Here is a 26,004-nt window from a genome sequence, read left to right as displayed (position 1 = left end):
ATGTCAATAGGCTTGGAATGAATTTTTCTGTATGAAACTGTGTGTTTTGACAATGAAGAGGAGATCTTTTTTAAACATTGGAACCTAATTTAATTTTATCTCTTAGAGAGTTTATAATGAGTATAAGATTTTATAAGTGTAATAATTCATCTGTAAACCTAGAAATGTACAGCCAATTTTGAAAGAGATGTACCCTAGCTCAGAAAAATGTTATTGAATAGGTTAATGCTGTTGTAATGAAATGCTTCTTTTAATTAAAAAAAAAATTAAAAAAAAAAAAAGCTCATGGAAAATAGTGGAACAAGGGGTAGAGAGAATACTAATGCCATCTCTCAGTTCTCATCAGTGAAACTTCCTCATGCAACAGAGGGCAGTGAACACAACTGACCATAAATGGCCAGGGAGATTTTTAGCATTTTTGAGAAGACAGTAACTTGCTAGCATATTGTGCAATGGTTAAGATAGTACTCTGTTCATACTTGTCACTAATACACAAATATTAGTATACCTATAGTGTACCTATAGTGTACTATTAGTGACCTAATAGTCAAACCTTGCAAGGTACTATTTGAAAGACTAAGGAAAAAGAACTACATGACAGATAGCTGCCACATAGTGCTTTGTAGCCAGGAGCAGGTAGGATGTGAGTTCACAGTGCATGAGGGAGCAATCCAGAGTGCTCCAGTGCATCCCAGAGTTGCAGTGTAGAATGGCAGGAAGGGAATGCTTACTTGGAGGGTACCTTCTTAGGTCCTGGTGCATAGTAAGATTTTCTCAAACTTTCTCTGTATTTTGGTTTTAGTTAGATACAGATTTTTCTCTACATTCTATTTTAATGAAACTTTTTATAAGCCCTATACCCATATTTCAGATGGTAATTAGAAAAATAAGAGCCATGTAATCAGAAGCAACTTTCTAATTTTTCTTTGCTAAATGTGTCCAAATATTGAAGAGATACCACCCTCTTTCACTATAGAACACTAAGGAAACCCCTTTTTTCTGAGTCTAATATTGCCAAGTCTCTTAGTTAAAGGAATAATATTAATTAAATCTTAATTTAGAAACCTCCCAAAGTAAGATCTAAAGTAATTGACCTTTACAAATTAAATGTTAAAGCATCAAGATGAAAAATCCATGGCTACTCTGATTACTTTCTTTTAGACTTAGGGGGAAGAAAATAAAGATGTAGGCTTTTCACCAAACAGCAGAATGGCTTTAGTTTTCTTTTATTCTGATCTTTGCACTATTTATAACAACTACAAAACAAAATTTTAAAAATAGACAAATAAAACCAACCTCCAAGTCCCTGAAGCAGCTGTGGTAACTTCTTGGTGATTCTTTAGTTCTTTCTTAGTAACATAGTTCATATGGGATGACTTGAAGCAGGTAGTAGTTGGTAGTGACAATATCAAAATCTCATTAAATGGAATTGAAATTACATTCTCAACTTGAACCGGACAGTATCTGGGAAGTCATAGAAGCATCATGGAGAATCTCTAAGCAAGGAAACTTGGAACAAACTGTCTATAAGGAGCTCTTAGAGGCATATCTTAATTCTTCTTTTATTTCTCTCAAACAGAGGATACAGCCATGGTGCTGCAGTATCTGCTGAGCAAGGCTGTACAGAAAAGTCTCATTAAGGTGTAATCAAAGTGAACTTGGTGAATAGCAAGGTGTTTCAGATTTAGCAGATCCAACCCCACCCCCCACCCCCACCCCTGGGCGCTTGTTTGAATGTTTATAAAGTCATTGATCGTCCATCTTGTTTTCTTCCTCCCTTATTTGATAAAGTTTGATTGCACAGCAAAGAAAAAGACAAGTCCTGCCCTCATAGAACTTACATTCTGAAGCAATTTGGAAGCAGTCTCAAAATACCAGTGTTGAGTATGGTGCTCTTTAGAAGTGTTTTAGTGAATATTCTCTCCGTAGTTTAGTGTGGATTGACACTACTACGTAAAGACTTATGGAGAGCTTTACTCATTTGTAATGCTGTGGAAGACATATAGATATTCTACTTTCCTCTATTACATTTTATTTGACTTCATCACACTCATTTAAAAGGTTTTATCATCATTTCAATGTAGATCCAGTTGTATAAATGGAGAAAAATAATTTAGCATTTTCAGATTTTAAATGTGGGTCCTATTTAAATAGAAGAACAGCATATTGAACATAGTTCCCATGGGCTACTAGATGGCATCTTATAGGAACTTACCATTTGTACACTATGTTAATCAAAAGTTGCTGTGGTTTAAAACATTTAATGCTTTTATCATTGGTTTAAAATATGCATAATATCAAACTTACTGCTTTGAGCATTTACCTGTATAATCCAATGTCATTAGATATATTCACTTTATACTACCATCTGTATCATCCATCTCCAAACTGTTTTCATCTTCCCTAACAGAAACATTTTACCCACAAAATAATACTTCTCCACCTCCTTTTTAGGACTTCTCTTTCTTTCGTAGGGAACATAGATCTAAAGATGTCCAGTGTCCTTGGATCCTTCTAATCAGTGTTAGTTGAAGACTCCCTGTGTATTACTGGGATATAATGAAAAACTATCACACTGACTTCTAGATGCATGTAACTTGCAACACAACAGAGAATAAGAATAAAGAGATAAATAAAATAGTGTTGAGTCTTGCCATATAAAAACTCCTTCGTTCATTGAGCTGATGTGAGATTTTGTATAAGCCCCCAGTTTGATTCCTTTCTCAAACACTAACACTAGTTACTTACAAGTATGTTTTTTAGCTCTATGAGCCTCCATTGCTTCAACTTTAGAATGGGTGTAATAAAAGCCTGTCTTTCTTATTCCAAAGGATGTTAATTATGTCAAAGTATTCTATAGCTCAAAACTAGCATTACAGATTGAATATTATTCATTTCATCTACCAGGGTGTTTTCCTCCTTGTGCCTTTCCTTGTTATTATATTTAAATATAATTTTAGAATCCAGAAGTTCCTATTAACTTTTTAACAGGACTCTTTTTACCAATTCCATAATTCTTTTATTCTTTCACTGCTCAGAGTTTATTTCATTTTTGCTCAGCTCAATATATGGATTTTTATACTAGCCATTTACCAAGCAGTATGCAATAGTGCCTTTGACAGATCAAATCTGAACAGATAAGATGTTTTTTTTCCACAGGAGAGTCTCATTGTGTCATTGGGACAGCGTCTGTCAACAGCCCAGGGTGGGAGTGGGTGACACTTAAAAACTCAAATTATTGATGAGAGCATCTCAAGTACTAAAAAGAATTCAAAATTAAACCTTTTAAGCCTGTGCAGTCATTATTACATTAAGCAGGGAGATAGTGATGGGTCATAAATTGGTTTTCCATTTTATTTAAACAGGACTTGGCAGAATATAAATGGAGTCATCGAAGTTCACTTATCTCATGATAATTCTTCACTTTTTTTTCAATGTGGGTATGCAATTGAAATTGTAGATGATCTCTGATTATTTCTGTTAGACTCTAGTTATTGGAAAAATTACATTTAGAGGATTTCCTCCCAGTTTCTTTTCTTTTTTTGTGTGTCTTCCAGAAACCTAAACATTCTTTGACATTCTCATTTCTGTGAGTTGGTTTCATGCAACTTTGTGAAAATTTAGGCATTTAACCAATCATGATTCCCATTTCATTGTCAGTATTTCTTAAAGCTTCTATTTTGGTGTTTGACCACTTTTTCAAAACCACTTCCAACTCAAACTTTGGATCAAGTCTTTGCTTTTCTTCAGACAATATAGATGTTAGATGACCCTTTGGTTTAGGCTGTCCATTTCATTTTTGTTAAACAGCTGGCCTCTGACTTTGAGCCACGTTCTTCATAAACCTCTACCAGATGACTTGCAAGTTTAACCAAGTCCCTCCCATGCACTCGCCATCTTTCTGGTCTCTTATAAAGAAATCTGATGAGTTAGTTGAAAGACTCCTGACCTACTTCAGTAGATCGGATCTTGAGTCCTTATGTTCTGAGGTTCTGCAGTCTGGTACCCTGCTGGGTTGGACCCAGGCTATGCTCATGGCTGGACAAGTCCTCTGCTCACCTGGGTGAGCCTTGTCTGTAGAATCAAGATTACTGAGCATACTTACTTTACCATCATATTTAGATAATATCACTTTCTTTTTGTCCCACAGAGAAGTAGGTACTATCACCATAATTTTTGTCCCCAAATCACCAGGTTTTTACCAATTTATCAATGTGTTGGTTGAGACCTTCTGAAGAGCTTTCCCATAGCCCCTCCCTACTTAGAATCTGTCTCTATCTCCCCTTCTGTCCTTGGCTGACGTTTTCCAAGGATTAAAATATCTTCCATGTGAAAACTAAGCTTCCATTTGTGCTTTTGATATAGAATCCTGTTCTGTTATTTCTCTCCCCCACTCCCACCCTCCCTCTACTCCATATATTCATGCTTTCTGTGTCCATTCACATCTTTTTTTTAACCCATCAGCATGTTCATTTTCTCCATGTCCTGAAGAAACCTTCCCTTAACCTGTGAACTTCTAAGATAATGCCTTTTCTACACCAAGCTCACCTGAAGAGACACAAGGCTTCTTTACTGTGTTACTCATGGACTCCAACTTGCTTTTGAACATTCTTACTTCAACATTCTGTGTAAATTTTAAGCCTGACTGCATTTGAATCTGAGTTGCTTTTAGAAACTCCTAATGCCTGGGAACCATCTTCATAATTTCTGATTTTACTCACCAGTGTTAAACATCCTTGCTTATCATTTTAAAACTTTTTCAGAGCATTCTGGTGTGCAGCTCTGGATGAGAACCACTGCTGTCACCACTACTCATCACCGTAGTAACCTCTTAACTGTTTTCATCCAGTATTTGTCCTTCTTGGCTTCTTAGTTCTTAGGAAGTGGTGAAAACCTATTCCTCACCCTCATAAGTGTTTATAGCTGAAAGGCTTTTCACAGGTTTGCGTGTGCACACACACCTTTCTCAATGCCTCTTTTCTCTGTTTCTTTTAATTGCCTTTCCCCTTCATGTTCTGAAGTTACTGTTCTGCCCAAATAATAGCAACATCAGTATCGGTCAGTCTTCAGGCTTATATAATCTGGCTTGCTGATCTTAATCCCTATATTTGTCATTATATTTAGATAGTATCACTCTACTTTCTGTCCCAAAGCCAGTGTTACTATTATAAACTATCTTGTAGACATCCTTACATATAATACCATTGGCATTTATGTCCATAGAAGGACTTACTATTTTGCCAGAGTTTTGTTTCCTTGGCAGCTCTAGTCCTCAGCTATTTTATACTATACCCATCCTACTTACCTTCAACTTCATCCTCCCTTTGTCTCTACCGGTTATCATCTAAATCCTGTATATGCTATCCTAGAAATTGCTCCTTAATTTGCTATTCTTTTAATATTTCCTCAGTCATCAATCTTGTTCTGGCTGTGTACAGACAATTGCAGTAACTTCCCAGCTAATCCTTACTGTGTCCTATGCAGTACTGTCGCATCAGCTTCCAGACAGAGCTCCAACCTTTTCACTTTCTTGTAAAAACCATCTAAGGCTCCTTATCGAGCATTCTAGCACTTCCTTAGAGACCCTGCCACCATTTGTACTCAATCCCCATCATTCATCCTCAGAAATTCTATATTCAGTGAACCTGGGCTTCTGGCTGTTGTCCCCCAGACTCACAGCTTTTTTTGTCGTATAAACCTACTAATTTTTTCCCTCAAGACCTTACACAGGAAGATTTCTGTTATAAATGTCCAAGGTTATGTGGACCCCTTTCATGTTACTGACTTCTACATTCACATGGAACTAATAGCTTGTTTGAGTTTTCTAGTTGCTTGTATCTCATTTAACTAGGGTGTGTATACCTTTAGAAGAGAGTTTGTTGGTGACTGCCATCTTGACACTTTGCGTCACTAATGGATCATTCCTTAAAACTACTCAAGGTCCAAACTACTTGATGTTTTCGTGTGTGTGTGTGTGTGTGTGTGTGTGTGTGTGTGTGTGTGTGTGTGTGTGTGCCCAAGTCCCTTCTCAGCCTGGACCTTATGTAATCCTTGAATTCAGTGACAAAATAAATATTCCTTAAAGTTGAACCATTTAATTTTTTAGCTTTAGAGGCTTTCTGTGTCCCTCGATTACTAAATCCAAATTGTCCTCCTGCTATCTTGAGAGAAATGAAATTCCTCAGCAGGAACAAACAACAGTGTCAGACTGTTTGAGACTGTTAATGACTCATTTATAACGCCAGCAGACTCATGAAGGCTGGAAAAATTAAATGTACAGCATCATTACCTTTGTGGTTAGCATTGCTAAGAATGGCATAATGCTTAGTGCAACATTTTAAAAGGAGGAAAATCCCTTCAGGAGAATGAGCTCTATAGTTGGGAGTCTGGATAATGGAATGACAAACTGGTAACTTCTTGCTGTTTGTGCTGCCTTCCACAAGGCATTCTTTGGGATTAGCTGTCACACTGCACTTACCCAGAGGTTCCCTTGCTCCAGTCAGCATGACCTATTTTGCATAGATAATTGTAGAATTTTTTTTAGTTATAAGAACATCATTTTTAGGGAACACAATTTAAAATGTTTTTAAAGTAATAATTATTAGAAAGTCTCAAAAGTAATCGCTTTTTCTCATTTGAAGATGACATTACTGAGGACTCCAGGACTGTTGCATAGAGGAGTCTGAGTACCATGTGGATGAGCATGCTTGTCAACCTCTGCCTTTGCTTCCATTCCATTGGAACTGAACTGAATACACTCTAGTAGTCTAATCTTTTTATGCAGAAGGTATTTAATAAAATAGATGGGTTGTTTTGATAATTTCTAGCTGTGGAAGAGACGGAAACTTCAAAGGAGCTTGAAGGAGTACCTCAGATCCAAGGTGCAATATGAGCTGTAAAGTGTAATATAAATACAGGTTACTCCAGTGCTATATGACCTGGTATTCCTATTTCTGCAGCCTTTATGCTTATTATAGTAAAAGACTATACTTTCCCTTACAAGTCAACAAAGACATTTTCCAAAACGACATTATGCTTTCTCAATTCTTTAAACTTTGTCTATTTTCTGTGTCCCTTGAATATTCAATGTAAAACATTGTACTATCTTGAAAGAAGTGGTATTTGTCACCAGTTCTAAACGACATGTCAATGTGTTTGAGACTGTTAATGACTTATTTATGTTAGCAGGTACATGAAGGCGTATGTGTGTGTGTACCCAATATGAGATTTGTTACTGAACCTTTATCTAGTCAATTATAGAATCAGGTTAAGCAGTTTCTATAATCTTGTTCTTCACAACTCATGCCAGAGCTTGAACTCTGCAGGTCAGGCCACCAGGAAGGAGAATAGTATATAAGGTTAGAAAGAGCAAGGCAGTCTGGAACTCTTGGCTCAAATTTCTTTCTGTTCTCACTGTTCAGCCCTGATGATGTGAGTGTAGTAGAAACTGATACCGTCTCAGAGAACTAGAGACATATGGGCTCAGGAGTCACCACTGGAAAGTTGGAGCCAGAATGACAGCGGTCACCTAAGTATTGAGTCTGCAGTTAGTGACAACATCTAGGGGAAAGCTGCTAGGTGTATAAAACTCCGCAGCTTCTGCCTCACTGCCACCCTTCACACTTCAGGTGAGTGTCTCCTATTGGTTCTGACCTTAGGACATGGGGAAGGCATTTCTAGGAAAAGAAGTTTATCCTGCCCTGGTTGCACATTACAAGTTACCATACTAACAAATCATCTTTCTATAAAACCTTTTTCAGTTCAGAAAGAGAATATTCTATGGGCCACACTTTCCCTGCTTTCTCATAGTACATAAATCACAAAATTTCAGCTCTGGGTAGTATGTATATTGCACCATTAGTGCTTCTCTACAGCTGAAGCTCCTGTTGCATGGATCATTGTACTTAAGGGTAAATAGTCCTAATAAGTAATGTGATAATGAATAATAAGGATATTAGGAATTGCTTTAAAAGTTTCATCAATTTATGACATCAATTCTATGATAATAATTTCTATTATAATGTAGTCAGATTCCATGAATTCTCTTTGTCAAGCAGGAAGATACTATAAGCATATCACTAGGCAGTAATTCTTACCCTCATAATTGTATGAAATGAAATACTACTGTGTACAAACATTGTAAGTTGGCAGAGGGAATTGATAAGTGTTCCCTGGTACACTGTAGCCAATAAGTAAGCATGTTACCCTTTGAAAACTCTGAGATCATGAAATATCCAGTTACCCACATAATTTATATAGAAGAATCTGCATGATTATTGGCACCTACATTAGACTTGTCCCTTAGACTTCATATTCTTGATCCATTATTACCCACTAGAGTAGTGGCTAGCATACACCCTTAATATAGTTTACCTTTATCAAAACAGTCATCTTGCTCCCTGTGATAGTCTTTGTTGAATAAAACAACCTCTGGAAATACTCCACCATTGCTGGGCACTTTCATGGCATGATTATTGTCTTCATCAGATATAATTTAAATTTCCCATAGTTACAGTTCAAAAACCCATGCTGCATTAAATTGTTTTCACCCTGGTAATTATAACTAAAACTTTAGAAAGTCTTCTTTCTCATTTATAAGTAATGTTATTTATTATTTTTATTATAAAAATAATACAAAGAAGTCCCTTTTCTATTTCATATCATTTACAGATGTTGTAGCTCTGTGACATAAGGATGTCCCTGTTAGATTGTAGGCAGTAGTTATCTTAGGACTGATGACTTTGTTATTGAGGGAAGTAAGACTCTGTGAGTTGAAGGTGAGTGACTTGTGTGAACCTGTTGGCTGCCCTCCTACATCCATCTGTATCCTCCTTCCTCCATTTCTCAGATCCTGACTTGCTGTGGTTGTGTTGCAGAGAGGGATGTGCTCCAGGAAGGGTTTTGTTCTCTTGCTCCTCAGTATAATTCATGATTATATCGTCCAGTTGAGTCAGTACTTAGTCTTGTGCCAGTGATAATGAGGGACATGTATAAATGATCAAGTTCCAGTTAGAGAATGTGTGTGGGGGGGGAACCTCTGCTGAGGCCCTGAGAAAAATATTATTCTCTAATTAAAAAAAAATAACACAAATAAATAGCCTGATTTGTTTTTATCAATAGTGTCAATTGTACATGTGTTGAGTAGAACTGTGATAATTTGCCTTAATCGAAAAGGGACAAGTGCTAGGCTTGGTGGCACACACCTTTATTCTCAGCACTCCAGAGGCAGAAGCAAGCAGATCTCTGTGGGATTGAGGCCAGCCTGGTGTACATAGCAAGTACCAGGCCAGCTAGGGCTGCAGGGAGACCTGTTTCAAAAAGAGACAGGGAGAGATGGCTCAATGGTTAAGAGCACTGACTGCTCTTCAGAAGACCCAGGTTCGAATCCCAGCACCCACATGGCAGCTAACAACTGTCTGTAACTCCAGTTCTAGGGGATCTAATGCCATCCTCTGTGGGTACTACATGACATAGGTGCACTTATGTACATGCAGGTTTAACACTCATATACATAAAATATAAATAAATCAAAACCTTTTGAAAAGGAACGAGCCTCTGATAATAACAGAAAAATAGAAGTACTGTGATATCAACAGCCACTGAGTTAAGTAATTCTGATGCTGCCCTATTTTTGCAGTCCTTGTTTAATTGGTCTGCAATAGATACAGTGGTTTAGTACTGAGGAGACTGCCCCAGTTTCTCCTAGTGTGCCCTTGTGGCCATGTTCCCTTGGCCTTTGTTACTTCAGTGTCTAGGTGACAAATTAGGTTCCTCATAACAGAGCTACTCATGAGATTTGGGAGAGGGAATTGGAGTAATGACTATTTTTTTGTGGTTTGGTTGTTTGGGGGATAAGTCTGGAAGTGTGGTTTTTCGAAACAGGACTACAAGCCCCTCTGTAACTTTCTCAAGAAGTCACTATAGTTTCAGCCACCTCCTAATGCTGCACATTCTAACTGTGACAGGTGTAGTCGTTTGTAACAGCGATGGGTCACAGTGTTACTTTGGAATTATTCCTGGAAACCCAGCTTACTCCCTGCTCCACCAACTCTTCCTATGGGACTGTGAGCAACATATTTCCTGTATTAAATTGTTTCTGATTAAAACAGCTAGTTTTTTTGTTTGTTTTTCTTGCCTACACTGAAACGCTACTCATCACTTCTAACAAAGTTCGATGTTTGTGACTGAAATGATCCTGGTTAAGACAGCCATGTTAAGAACAGTTAAGAACAGTTAAGGCTTAAACCAAGTCACCTGGCAATAAATCCAAACCTCTTTCCATGATACTACTGCTAGGAAGTCAATCAGAGCTTTGTACTTCAGTTTCTAGAAGATGACTTTCTTCCCTTCCCAGTGTCTTCTGAATTATTCTATATACCATATCCCCCAACCCTGTCACTTGCCTCTCCAAACACAGGTCCACTCTTAGCAATATTGGCTTGCCTCTCTCATGAGGTGTCTGTTGACCTAAACATTCCAGAGCCTGTGTCTCCCCATCACTCCAACTTTGCTGCTGTCCTGACAGCCTTTTCAGCTGCTAAAGACACAGCTCCAATGTGACACGAAAATGACACCTCTCTTTTTCTTAGCTTCTTAACATTTGTTCTTCTTATGGTTCCTAGCTCACCATAGTTGTTTGTTTTTCTCCATTAGACAATGACCTTTGTAGAAAGAAAACTCAGGTAATATCAGCCATTGCACTCTGCCATCTATGACGTGGTAGCATTCAGTACCAGTTTCCTCAGTGACTGAAAGGGATATTGTCTTAAGTGGCCTAATCAAGCCTTGTGCAGAGCACAATGGTATTACTCTTCCAAATAAAGTAATTTAAAGTTCTAGAATGTTTTTCAAGTTTCACTTCTGAACCTTAAATATTATATAAGGTATTTCAACCAACATTTCACTAAGTCATATTTGAAACCTGTATTATGAATATTTATGAGATTCTATTTTGTTATACACACTGTAGCATGAATTTGTTTCTCGTACCTTCCAGTGAATTGTCATTCACCGATCTGATTGGTGATATCCTTATGCATGTGACTAGGAGATCACATTGATTCCCTCAGGGACTGTTGACATTATTTTACTGTAAATCAGTATATTAGTCACTAGTTGTCCCCACTGTTTGTAGACTTGTAATTGATGCACCTTTGTTAGTAACATAGTTTTGTTGGTGTTTTAAGATATTTTAAAGGACTGAACTATTTCTGCTGCCTCCTGCACCATCTCTGCTATGCATCTGTATTTAGCCTTCTTTCTTCATATTTTTTCTAATGCTTCTTTAATTCATCATTTCCTGTGTATCCTTTCTTGTTAGCACTTTGCCCATGCTTAGATTCTACAGCACTAACACTGTTTTCACAGCTGAATTTCTAATCTCCTTAAGCATTGCTCATTGTTCTCACTTTGTTTCTTCTTAGAGTTGCTCGAAAGATAGAGTGAAAACAGAACACAGTATGATACCTTGCCTTTCCAGGGTCATCTTGACTCCAGAAAATTGTTTTGCACACAACTTTACTAAATTATGCTTGCTCAGAGTGAGCTTCACCTTGATAGCAATCTGTGATGGTCGGCATAGAAGATATTATTACTGTTAAAGAAAACTTAGGGTTATTTTTAAAATTAAGAGTTTACAGTAGCTTAGACATAAGTAATTCAAAGCAAATTTCATACCCTATGCCCCAAAATGTATATTTCTCCAAAATATAGAAGTCAAGGGTTTTTTTAAAAACAATTGTCAGTGATATATTGATATTCATAGAAACCTAATCAATATTACTCAGTTACTTGTTTGAGACTTTAAATACAGCAGTATTTGAAAGGGACCATGTACCTCAAAAGAATGGCACCTCATTCCAGGGTTGTTTGTCCCCCTGCTCTTGTTGACCTGGGAGTTCTAATAGTGCTTAAAAATAAGAGAAACAGGTTACTTTAACTCAAAAGAGGAACAAAGAACAAGGAGTTGTTTTCCCTTTTCCCAGCTGCCCTCTGGTGGCAAAGACACAACAGACAGCAAAGGCTGAATAAAGTGAAGCGGCATAGGTACAGCTAGTGATGCTGAAGCCGGCCATCATGAAGCGGTGCCCACTCCTGTGTCTTCTGAGAAAGCGGAGTGTTGGGTCTCCTAATTACATTTTGCTTCTCAGCAGCATCTGCTCTTATCATAGCAGCACCAGGCTCCACCAGCTCAGTCAATACTTGTATATTAGCAGGAGACAATCGATAGAAAAATTAAAAAGGAAAGTCAAGGTAATTAGGCTAAAGCTGCTGCTTATGAGTTTTCAATAATTACTTTAGCTTCCTCTTGTTTCCCCATCTTCAGAAAAATAGGGCCTGATTGAAGGACTGGGTCGTGTTTGACTGAGGACATGTCAAAATTATACAAAGCCAGGCAGGAAATAAAATTAAGCTGTATTTGTTTTAGAGCTGTAAAAGGGGCTTTGCATGATGGCAGGGGAAGAATAGGCGCTGATTTAAATGCACCCATTGGCAGCTGTGCCATTGTTGGTACCTGTTTCATGTCATCAGTTTCTGCACCACTGGCAAAAGCCCACTCAAAAAGCACTGTGACATGTCATATATTCATGTGCAGAGGAAGATAGTGGATGAATTTCTCCCAGAAACATTAGCATCTAGAAATTAAATTCTGACCTTTACAAAACTAGGTAAAAATCTCATGGCTGCCACTGTGCATCATCCTTGAGGCATTGTTTTCTGTGGACATAGGGGACAAGGATCTGGGCCTACTCTTGAACACTTTATAAACAAACCATGTTTGTTAAGAGAAGGAGCCCAATCTTTGGTTTTAAGCTGCTTTGGTGTTTTTGTGCCCTGGTTCTAGAAAGAAATCTTCTAAACAGAACCGCCCTGTATCTTACTGTTGCATATCAGGTTGGCACCTGCTTCATGGAGGAAGGAAACAACAACACTGTCCTTCATTTGGTGGAAATAAATCTGAAGAAAAAGGATAGTTTGGTTAAAGACATATTTCATGCTTTATGTCCATTTACAGTCTTCTTTTGCACCATTTCTGTCAGCTTGAATCACTTTATAAACTTTATAACCAAATTATGTACTTACATCATTTCATTCACTGTTGATGTATAGCTATTAAACATCTGCCAGATACATAGTTCCTGTAGGAGAAAAAAAACTATAGAAGAGAGTTCAATCTTGCTAGATGTACAGTGAAATTTTAAATACAAAGAATATAGTGTGAAAGTATTTATTGAGCACCTGCTATTTCCAAGGCATTATAGAAGAAAATAATAAACTCTTACCACCTTCTCCATGATCCCCTACCTCTCTTCCAAGTTTGTCAGTCAGACATGAATGATAATACCAGTATTTGATCCAAGCAGCCTGGTTTTAAATTATACTCTCTTAAGCCTTTTGCTACAACTTATTTTTTACTCTTAACTTTAAGTATTCTATGGAATGATTGAACATGTGAAGCATGTTCTTCAGCAGTGAGCCCAACTATAAGTGATTATAGACATGCTAAGGGTGTGATTTGGGAAGATGGAAGTATTGAATTAAAACTACATGCCTAGAGGCATCAAGAAGTAAGACTGCTGGGCGGTCCCAACTTTCTATAATTTTACAGCATATTTTTTTTCTGGTCTTTTTGAGACAGGGTCTCCCTGTAGCCCCAGCTGGCCTGGAACTCGCTATGTAGACCAGGCTGGCTTGGAGCTCATAATAGAGATCCTCATGCCTCTGCCTCCCAAGTGCTGGGATTAAAGACGTGCACCACCATGCTCGGCTAAATGATTTGTCTTATAAGCTAATCTGATACTACATGAGTTTGCATCTGTGAATCTCTGCTGCATGTATAACGTTCAGCAGAGGAAACAAATCACGATGGGTGACATCTGCATAAAATTATCCCAAGGCTTTCAAAAGACTCCTGCTTCTTATATAGCCTTTGGTTGAATTTAGGAATAACAAATCAAACAAATGTTCATCTCCTCTTCAGCCCTCTGACCCCCACCTGCTAGTCCCCTCCATCCTTCTACATAGTCCTCAGTTATGCCATCCGTGTTCCTTTACCCTTTCTTCCTACCTGCCTCCATGATCTCGTCTACATCTTTCATGGTTATTACTAGTTTTTATTTGTTTTTGTTTTTTTATTTTTTATTTATTTTTTTACAGAAAAATTCATTTTAATTCAATTGACATTAAGGTGTTTGCACATGCGTTTCTGATCTCTATATATCTGATTATTACTAGTCACAGTTGGTTACTTTCTGAGCTCCTCGGCATCTGAGCGTGGATATAAAGTTGTCAGGTAGATTTCAATGGTAACGTTTTTCACATCTACTAATTATTAAGGGGAAATTTTTTATGCTTTAGAAGAAGCATTTCACTAAAGCTTTAACATATTCAGTAACACACTCCAGAGCAAGAGTACATTCAGAAGTGGCTGCAAGTTTCTAGGTTCACAGTTGAATTAATACAGTAATACAATATTGAACTCAGTATAAGCCCTATAAGACATAAAACTGAATGAGTTTTTAACCTTTAAAAAAGATCTCCATTTCATTTTAGAATATATTGTTCCTTGCAGAAGGGCTCATTGGTTTTGCTACTAACACTGAGATGTTGGCGCTTGCATCTCTAATCTGTATGTATCTGATTATTACTAGTCATAATCAGTTGCACTTGGATCCTTGGCACCTGTGTATGTCTATAAAGTCATCGGGTAGATTTCAATGATAATGTTTATCACCTCTGATAATTTGCATGATGTAAATTTCCATGCTTCCTCCTCAAATATAATACATTTTTAAAAAATTTGTTGATTTTTTTTGTGTGTGTATATCACATAGAACATCTCAAACCATCTCATTCGACTATACACCCTCTTCCAGGATGGCACCCTCCCCTCCCATAGCCTCCCTCCCCCCACTAGAGCCCTTATACTCTGATATCCCTGCTACTGTCTGCTGTGTTGTCGGCACCCCAGCCATTCCCCACTACTTGCCCTTCTGATGAATCTAGTCAGTCTATCTAGAGGTCTTTGTTTTACTAGAGTCTTCTTATGTAGCATAAGCTGGCCTGTAATTTGCAATACTCCTGCTTCTGCCTCCCAATTGCAGATATGCCTCCATGTCCAGGTCTAATGGGTCGACTTCTTTTTGTGGTCATTTGTTGAGTTGGGGATGGAGGCATGCATGTGAAGATCACAGAACTTTGGGAGTTCATCTTCTACCTTGTTAAGATTGAGTCTCTGTGCTGTGAATTATAGGTTACTTGGCCTGTGAGCTTCCAGCCAATACTCCTGTCTCTACCACCAATCTCCAGTAAGGGTGTTAGGATTTACAGGTGTGAGGCACAGCATCTAGCTTTTAGCATGGAGTTAAACTCGGGTTGTCAGCCTGGGCAGCAAGCACTTATACCTGCTGAGCTACTTCCCTGATCCTCAAGGACAACTTTTGAAAGGTAGTTTTTTAAAAAAAATGTGTGTGTCTGTGTGTGTGTGTGTGTGTGTGTGTGTGTGTGTGTGTGTGTGTGTATTGCCTGCATGTATGTAAGTGCACCCATGTCATGCAATGTCTGTGGAGGTAAGAAGAGGGTATCCGATCCCCCTGGAACTGGAGTTACAGATAGTTGTTAGCTGCCATGTGGGTGCTGGGAATCGAAACTGGGTCCTCTGCAAGAGCAGACAGTACTCTTAACCACTGGGCCATCTCTCCAGCCCCTGGTACTTTTTTCCTCCTCTTTTGACTCTTTATTTACTCATTCCTGAGCTAGCATCTCTGCCCTGCCCTTCTTTTTCTCCTATTTTTATTGCTTCCATCATAGCTTCATTGTATATGGTGTTTCCAGTTTCACGCTATAAAAAGTTTGAATACTAAATACAAACAACAGTAATGGAATATTATATCACCACTATGATGATGTAATTACATAATAACAACTTTGAGTCAAATTTAATTGCCTATTTTGATTGTTTGTGGGTTTGTTTTGTTTGTTTGTTTGTTTTTGGTCTTTTTGACAGGGTCTCCCTGTAGCCCCAGCTGTCCTTGAACTTACTATGTAGACCAGGCTGGCCTCAAACTCACAAAGATCCGCCTGCCTCTGCCTCCCAAGTGCTGGGATCAAAGGCATGCCCGGCCGTGCCCGGCTAATTGCCTACTTTGAATTGCAGGTATGATTTTTTCCCCCTTTCTCTTTAATTGCTTTTTCAGCTGTGCTTTTAAATTAAGTCTACAACTTTCAGTGACTAATGTAAATTTGCTGTTTAAGTTTTTGAAGTGAAGGTAAAGGGAAGTTTCTACTTTAAGAGTTTGTTATGAAGAATAAATGAAGCAGCTTGTAGAATAAGCTTTGTAAACAGTGCCCAGGGTCAGCGGATTAGAGTAAGAGGCATTGTCAATGTATGTCCATGATGCATGTGTAGTAATACAGAAATGTTCATGAGAGAACTTTACATGAAACAAACAGGTATAAATGACATATAACTGTAAATATGTCAACGCTGAAAATTTGTTTAAAAGATCAGAGTAACACCAAGCACAGTATCGTGGCTCATTCTAGAGCCACTCCCATTGCTATCTGTTTATAATGAGATAGTAATGCAGTACACAGTTATTTTATTGGTCTGTTTATCTTTGGTTGTTTGTCACTGTAGCACACAATTTTTCTGAGAAATGCCTCGTGTTGGTCTTTCCCACATTACATATCCTGTGTCCAATACCAAATACTTAGCAAGGGATGTCCTTTCAATAAATGTTTGCTGAATGGATATGTTCACTTTTTTTTTCTGTGTTTTCCAATGATGTGAGCAGAAAACCATTGGAGATGGAATGGAGAGTGCTATTTTGTAAGCATTATCTCAGCCTTCCTAAAGGTACATCACTGCCTTTTAGTTCATGATAGGACATCAAGATTAAGAAAGGGCTTCTCACATTATGTATTTGTTTGCTTGTGGCCCTTCCAACTAATAGCCTTTTTAAAAAGTGTGAGTGTATGAGTGTGCATGTGTGCGTGTGCGTGTGCATGTGTGTGTGTGTGTGTGTGGTAGATTTTAATCAACTTAGGAAAACCACAGCTAATTTAATTTCTCACTGTTTTAAACATACAAAAGCCTTCTGTTTTGATTAGGATAATTCTCAGTTCCAAGGAACACAAACAAATTTAGATATTTTCTAGTTATATTTTACCTTCAAGTATTATCATAGGTAAGAATATATTACCCCAGACTTTAATTCCAAAAAAATTATAACCTGGCTAATGAATCCTCAGATGACTTTAATGATTCATGCAGCATCAATTTCCTCAATTCCAGACCCTATATTAGTAGGTTTGGGCCTTACTAAGCCGCAGTGTATCTCATCAAAGACTCAGCTGCATGTCAGCCCGCCATGAAGGGACACACCTCTCTGCCCGCAGGTTTACTTTCTTGTAGTACTTGTCTTTGGCAGTCAGTGTTGAGGTGCACATAGTTCTCTTGTAGCTCTGTCTTTCGATGCTCATTTTTAAGAGGAAGCCTCACTGAAGCAGACTCAGAATGATCCCACAAGTTCACAAAGAGGAGACTCAAACAGAATGCAGAAACTTTTCATCTATTGTAAGGAAATTTCAGAGTTACAGAGATTCTTCCACTCTTCCTAGTTCTTCATTCAGCTGCCACACTGACACAAGAAATTTTATCATCCTGCTTACGAGACAGGATAGAGTTTGCTCTTTTCTGAAGACAGTCTCCTTGAAGCACTTTAAAGAATACAAAAGCAAAAGTGATTAAGAAAAAAGAAAGTAAATTAAGGAAAGAGAAAAATTCAGAAGAAGGGCATTATCCAGGGCAAACTCCCTGGCAGGAGTGATTGAGGTGTTTCATGACAAAAGTTGAGCTGGCTCAAGCAGTACTTAGAAGGTGTGGTTCCAAGTGCCAAGCACGCACAAGTACTCCCAGGGGCATTTTGTTGCTCCAAAAGCCTGACACATCTCTTTGAGCCCTTGATATCAAATTTACTCTAAGTTACTAGTGATTCAGTTTTATGAAAAACTATTTTTTCTTCATATTAAAACCTATTAATTCTTAAATATAATAATGGAATTCATTAGAGTGAACACATCTGAAAGCAATTACTATTGAAAAGAATGTCAGGAAGGAAGGAAGGAAGGAAGGAAGGAAGGAAGGAAGGAAGGAAGGAAAGAAAGAAAATAATGTCCAGAATAAAGAGAATGCTATGCCTAGTAGAAACATGTGCATGCTGGGCATTAGTATTAGCAATCAACATAACTATTTTATTTTTCATTTTAGGAAATATGACTGGCATGATTAGCTTCGTAGTAAGAACTCCAGCAGGGTTAGTAATAACACCATTTAGTTTAAAATACAACAGAGATATTCTTAGAAAGTGGTAAGCTGTGAATGTCTAGTGAAATACTTTACGCATTGTCTTTGAAATTCACATACATGTAGTGTATGTTGGTAAGTTTATGATGTACCTTTCTGATCCTCATGTACTGAATTTCTGTGGTCAAAAAATAAGAGTCATGATTTGAGTAGTTTTGCCCAATGTAGGGTCAGACTGAGCATAACCCTGATTTTCATGTTCCCCCAGCCTCAGCACCAATATAACTGTTGCCATTCTGAGACAGTATTTTAATTCCATATGATTCAGCATGTAAAACCAACAGTTAAGGAGATTATTAATTATTTTCTTGCCTGTCAGCTACTGCCACATAATTGCAACATCTACATCTTGACTGAAAATTTGGTCTTTCAGACTTAGAATGACTCATTAAATTTTTGCCCCTTGTTCTATAGAACAAGCATGATCTGTACAGTCAGACTAGGAGACCAGGAGATTTTCTCTTCCTGTGGGCATGTGCCCTAAACCTTCTGTTTGTGCTATGCCAGCTATATTTGTAGATGTAGATAACTGCTGATGCAGTTTTGCTGGAAGCAAACGCTGAATTGCTCCCACAAACTTCTTATACTGATCAGATAGTGAACAATGCTCTTTCTTCTGGGTTTCAGAGTTCTATCTACTACCAGAGTTAATACTTTGGATTGTATCATGAATCTGATATTATTTTTACCAAAACTCTAATAATTAAAAATTACATAGTTTTAAAGGAAGACCTCACATTCTAGAAATAATCATGACTTTTTCATTACTATTTTTATCAGTAATCCAGGAACTATTTGTGTGTGCAGGTCCTGATGGATGGTGGCCTCTGTTTAAAAACTATAAATAATAAGATGGATGAACTCTAAAGATATGATTTAGCTATTTTGAGTCTCATTCTGTCTTTGTTATAAATAAATCTAACCTTGTCAAACCTCAAAGGGATTCCCTGGCCCGAGCACCGAGCAGGATTAAGCATCAAACTAAGGTTGTTTTTTTTTTTTTTTTTAATCAAAGCTGCATACTTCCTTTTATAGTATCTTGGGATTCAGTAGTAGACAGAGAACCTTTCCTTTCCTTCTTGGCCCTCCTAAAGATGGCTTTGATTTTTCTCCTTTATCAGTGGATTTCATGCCATGAATTGTAAGCATATTAGTCCCTGAGACTAAGGTGAGATTATTAGAAATATATTCAAAGTGAGGAAAGCCGCAAAGCTAATGTGATTTTTTTCAGTCGTTAGCAGAAGGACTGTATTGGAATTCCCTTGGCAGCCAGGCTGATGCCCTCTGCTTCTCTGTGGCATTTTCTTCCCATTGTCCTTTCCCCCACAGCCCCAAGAGTCTGGATTTGTTTGTCCTAATGGTGAACCATTATCATAAATATCTTACATTTCCAACTTATTTAGACACCAATCTGTTTAAAAACTGTTGACCTAAAATATTTTTTCAAAAGTATCCATTGAATTCAGTATCTTAAAAGGTCTTAGGCTATTTGGGTTTCATTAGGTCTTTCTTGGATGACAACATCACAGCTACTCACTCCATGGTTTCTTCAGTAATAAACATGCAGGCATAGTGTCTCTTATCCACAGTGCTTGGGACTAGAATTGCTTTTGGTTTCAAGGCAGGGTTTCTTTTTTCTTTTTTCTTTTTCTAATATTTGCAGATATGTACTGACATATCTTTGAGATAGGACCCAACTCAAAGTACAGAATGACTATATATTTGATAGATAACCTTATCCACATAGAGTAAATTTTATATATTTTAGATAATTTAATGCCAGGACCTGTTTTGTGGTATGTTAATCAACATTTGTCACTACAATAAAGTGTCCAAGGAAGGTAACTTTATTGAGATTTATTTAGCTCATAGTTCTAGAGGATTAAGGACATGATGCTTTTCTGTCTGCCATCTGGTAAGAAACTCCTCAGTGCTGTCAAATCATGATGGATTCCAATATCAGGGGCACATGTAGGAATGGGGGAATCACATCTCAAACAGGAAGCCAGGGAGGTAAATGGGTCAATCTTGTTTCTTTTTATAACTACCCTCTCAGGAGAACTACCACAGCACCATTTAAGATCCGTTTTACTCCCTCTCAAGAGCATGCCGACACTTGCCTATGGACTGCCCAAGAGCCATATGACCTCAGCACGGCCACTCTGAGGACCAATGCATGAGCTTGGGGAGGAGACACCAACTTATAAGTCCGGTACATGATACCAGATTTTCCACTTGTGGCATCACATTGGCACTCAAAATGGTTAAGATTTTGTAGTGTTTCCTCTTTGGGAGTTTTGGAGTAGAGGATGTTCAATCTGTGTGGGTGAAGCAGAACTATCATGGTGCTTAGTACTCTGAGGAACCCAGCTTTAAAACCACGGTCAAGATCATGTGGTGCTTGAATGGCTTAAGTGGTGAATGGTATTTTGAACTCTTTCAGTGGCAAGAGTTAAGAGATTACATTTTTGTTGAACACAGATTCCTAAAAGAAGAATCAGAATTCTTGGACAGAAGTTGTTTATATTTCACGTCCAGCACTATTTTGGCAGAAAGTGATTTTTTCCCTGAATAGGCTTATGGAACCTTTTGAATGTTTTATTTCATAAAAGATTATCAAAATATTTGGAAGTCCAGCTTATTTCATGATCACAAAAGCACCTTTAATTGCTTGCGTAAAGTTGGAGCCCATCTGTCTTCTTTCCTGACATAGTGATGTTTATTAGCATTTTTCTCATAGTTATTTGTAATTGCACTAATGTTCACCATTCCCAATGTTACAATTAAATCATTTGAAATTCCAGTCACATTTCTAAGCAGATGTACCAAATTACAGCCTAAGATTTCTGCTTGAAATGTAAAGTTCCAATTATAAAGTATTTGGGGTGGGATAGGTTAGCAAAGGAAGGACCTGAGAAAGCATGTAGCCCAAAATAGTTTGAAATCTCCTTGTTACATTGCCTTTGCCCAACCCTGATTCATCAGCATGTAAGAGGTGTCACAGCTCATACAAAACTGCTTGGTTTCGTTTCCCTCCAAGTTTAACTGGCTTTCACCAACTGAATTTAATCAGGAAGACAGAAGTCAGGTGGAGGATGTAAGTGGGCAGATGAGCCCACATATAGCGGCGTTGTCATTTGGGCATTTGTGACCTTTGACGTTCTTTACTCCCATCCGAACCACAGCTTCATTTATAGAACTTGTCGTATGGGCTTTTACATGTCTCTTAAAACAAACAGCTAAACAAGTAATATACTTACTTGTAATTTTCCACTTTAACTTGTTTCAAGAGCCCTTGTAACTGTCTTCTTAGATACTGCTCCTTTCACTTCAAGTAACTATTATATCCTGGGAAGTTTCCAATTCATTTTAAGACTTACATCTCATATCTTTCACCAGTAAGTCTTCCTTTTCTTGGAGACATACTTATGATTCTTCAGTACTTACAGATTTAATTTTGCAGTTGCTTTATAAAGGAAGCTGTATGATCCAAAGGAAAGAATGTGGGTGGTAGAATCACAGTTCCACTCACTACTACTCTGCCGCTAACTTTTTGGAGATTCAGTGTTCTCATCATAAAAGGAGACCAATGCAACCCGTCTTTCTAGGATGTTGTTTTCTTCATTTTCTCACCTTCCCTTCATGTACTGAGCACTTATTCTGTGTTAAGCCCATGCCTCTCCTGGGAGATGATGAGAGATATGCCTATACCATCATGAAACCTGTAATCTACTAAGGAAAGGGAAAAGCAAACAAGTAATTGCAAAGATGACTTCCGTTAAAAATATTAAAAGCATGCCATAGGAGTAACAGAAGTATAAAGCAAGGGAAAGCCATCACGGTATTTCTTGTGTGGTGAAGGGTGGGGAGGGGACCAAGGAGTCCTGTGAGCAACTTGTCCCAGAAAATAAACGCTAACTTCATGAATGCCTTCATGGAGGATGAGGATAGGCAGAGCATGCTTCACTGCTCCTAGCAAATCTTGCCTGTGTTTACCGGAGTTTCACTTTCCTAATTCTTAGCTTTTAAAAACAAATTGGCTCTATCATACAATTAGCCCATACAGGTGCCCACATCTAGTGCCAGTTTTTGCTTGTGCCACCTGCTAAGGTGAAGCCTGACAGTTTGTCATCCTTTCTCTGGGATTTGGTCTGGCCAGTTGTACAACACCATTCTTTTTAGCTTCTTCTGTAGGATACTCTTGATGTTTTTCTCTACCATTTTGACCATCTCTTTCAAAGATCAAATAATAATCTCTTTAGAATGGGCTTTACTGATAAGATATGTAAATGCAGCCCTTGTGTATAAATATAGGATACTTTCATCTACTGGGAATATAAGCACCAAGAAGCTGAGACAACTGTTCTTCCTCAGACCTGCACTACAGTCCTTATTGTAATTGTTTATTTTTTTAACCTGCTAGCCTACTGTGGTGTTGAAGTAGGGAATCTGACTAGTTTGCTTTTATGTCACTAGCACACATAAAAATGAGACCTGATAGATACTTGGTATGGTATTTAAATGAAGGAATATACAAAAATAACTTCAGGATTAAACCTGTTATGTTTGAACAATGGAATATGTAGCTATCAAATTCATACAGCCAGTTATAGTTCATGCTACAGACACACTTCAGGGATTACAAGCCTCTAGCTAGGGACATCCAAAATAGAACCAATGAACATTATCCGAGGGATGCTTAATATAAAAGGATGACAAATTTATCCAGATGAATAAGGAAGGAAACATACTCCGGGCCAAGAATTCAACATGCAGAAAGCATAAAGATGGAAAGAATAGGACCCATTTGCAAAAGTACAAGTTGTTCATGTCCCCTACTCTATATTTAGGATATTGAGATGCATGAACATGAGGCCTAGGGGTCTTCCTTGGACTTTGTGAGTTGGGAAGCATTGAAGAGTTTAAGTCAGAAAAATTTGAACTTGATTATAGAGGGAAGAAGAGATGCTATAGTTCTGACAGTGTACCAAACACTTATGTTCCTTATAGTACCAATTTAGTCTTCACACCTTGTGTGCTCACAGAATGCTTAGTGGTATCAAATGAGATAAAACCAATAATAGTATACAGTTTATTATATCTGAGAAATGGTCAGGTCTTAAAGCAAGATTCTTTCAGTAAGTCAGGGGTAAGAGGTCTTGCAGTAACTGACAGATCTTGAGCGTGCTGTTGGAGATGAAGGAGATGGAAGAAGCCCCGGTGAGGCCCCCGGTTTGGCCCAAGCAGAGCTTTTTAAAACATACACTGTGACTTCAGAAGATTTCTAGAGAAATGCATAAATTTAATTTGGAACTTGTGGCATTTGAGATGCTGAATAAATATCCATAAGAAGTGTACAAGTAGTTCTCCCGAGCTTCGAAGAAATAACATTGGGGGGAATGTGTAAACAAGTTACAGGTATTTGGGTGCTAGTTGAAACTCTGGCAGTAGCTGAAGTTAATGAGAGAATGAAGTGAGAAAAGAACTGGGTGATACATTGAACAGTACAAACATTAAGAGTGGTCGAAGGAATGAGGACACACTATCCATGCTGAAATTCTTTATGGTGGACAAGTTATTTTTAATCATAAATGAACTAATATTGCTTAATTATATGCAGTGTGCTTGTGTGCTCATACTGTGAACAATAGTATGTTCTATATTAAAATCTATTTTTATTTTGCTTAAAATATAATGCTAGCAAACGAGATAATATCATATGTTTAATTAAGAACTTCTTTCTTAGAGTTCAGAAGACCTACTAAGTATTATTTCTAAGATCTTGCTCTAAATCTATTTAATATGACTTTGTATACAGTTTCTTTGCTCTTAACAAGGACAGATAGTATACTTTACATTTCCCCGTAGATTTATAATGACAGTCTTATAGTTGTTGATCAGTACATATAAACTGACTGTGAATTTTTTTTACTGAAAATGAAAATCGTGGCATAAAAGTTGAACTTCTGTCTCCTTCAGGTAGCTCCACCTGTCAACTTAGTCTGTTTGAAGTATAGTGCAAATGGTGAAAACATACTAATTAAAAACCACCAGAACATAAAATGCCAACACAACCTCCACTCACCAGTTTAACTTCCATAAATCCTACTGATACGGAATGAATTCTTCACACAACATTGGAAAGCTGTTTCATGTGATCAGTAAGCTACTTACTAAGACTTTTTAAAAGATGCTATAGAAAAATAATGCCTAATTACATTTGCTGAATGCTCACTATGCTCTGGGCTCTGTGTAAAGAGACAGGGTACCTTCTTTCTGGTCCCCACAACTGTGTCTTCAGTCCCTCTGTACTTCTTATGTTATTGCACAGATGTTCTTGTTTTCAGTTTTCTAAGACAGAGTCTCACTATGTAACTTTGGCTGGCTTTGAATTCACAGAGATCTGCTTGCCTCTATCTCCCCAGTGCTGGGATTCTAAGTGTGGACCACCATGCCTGGTTTCAGATACTCTTGTTTTCCTTTTTCATTTCTTGACTCCAGGTAGAATATTTGCCTGGACAGTGTGTCCTCCCCTTGCTGTGTTACGTCTTCAACCTTTATGGATTAACATATCCTGCCACTGTCTACATGGTGGCGCCCAGTGAAATCACTGGAAAAAGTGTGATGCCACTGAAAAATTGTTTGTGTAGAAACAGATCATTCTCTTCTAATACTTCAGTTTTATTTAGTTCCACCCTCATCTTTCCCCTGTGCATGTATTCTTTTTTTTAAATATTTTCTTTATTATTTTTATTTTCTGTGTACAAGTGTATTGCCTGCATATATGTGAGTGCACACGTGTGGTGCAGTGCCACAGAGGTCAGAAGAAGGCTTCGGATTCCCCTGGAACTGGAGTTAAGGATGGTTCTTAGCTGCCATGTGGGTGCTGGGAATTGAATCCAGGTCCTCTGCAAGAACAGTCAGTGCTCTTAACCGCTGAGCCATCTCTCCAGCCCTCGTGCATGTATTGTTACAGTATTCATGTACATTTTTAATCTTATTTTCCCCTTAGTGTCATATTTTTCATATTTCTATAGAATTTTCATGGTTATAATTTTAATTAAAAAGTATCTAGCTGGGTGTAGTGGCACATGCCTTTAATACCAGCACTCAGGAGTTAGAAACAGGCTGATCTCCGTGAGATCCAGACCCAGCCTAGTCTACATAGTGAGTTCCAGGCCAGCTGGGGCTACAGGGAGACCCTGACTCAAAAAACAAAAAAAAAAAGTATTGGGACATTACTGAAAATATATTGACCATAGTGATTATCTTAATGATGCTTCTGCAATTTACAGAAGAGGGTGGGAATGTTTAAACAGCTAAGGAAAGCTAAATTGACACTTTTTGTTTTATTAAAGCTCACATTTTCTGAAAAGTTCTTTCAAATTCATTTAGTCCTAGACTGAAGAGATGGTGTAACCATAAAGGGTTGGGCTCAACCAAAAAGACGAATTCATTTAGTCCCTCTGAATTTCCATTTTCTGACCTGTACAGTGAGGACATTAAGCTTGATTATCTCTAAAGGCCTTTTAAGCTCAACCAAGAGTGTGATCATGACCCTCAGAATGTAATATTCCTCCAAAGTTTTAAGAGTTCCGCATCTTGTTCTGTCATACATGCCATTAAGAGCAGGGTGA

At 37.9% G+C, this 26,004-nt stretch overlaps 1 protein-coding gene across 1 annotated transcript in view; it reads left to right on the top strand.

The window, feature by feature from the left end:
• Positions 1 to 26,004, top strand: part of Exoc4 (exocyst complex component 4) — an 849,021-nt gene that overhangs the window by 507,311 nt on the left and 315,706 nt on the right. The gene's annotated exons all lie outside the window — the stretch shown is intronic.

Source organism: Nannospalax galili, unplaced genomic scaffold (assembly GCF_000622305.1).
Source record: "Nannospalax galili isolate Female #2095 unplaced genomic scaffold, S.galili_v1.0 scaffold1617, whole genome shotgun sequence".
NCBI lineage: Eukaryota > Metazoa > Chordata > Mammalia > Rodentia > Spalacidae > Nannospalax > Nannospalax galili.
Note: the sequence above shows the minus strand (reverse complement) of the source record. Positions and strands in the feature narration are given on the sequence as shown.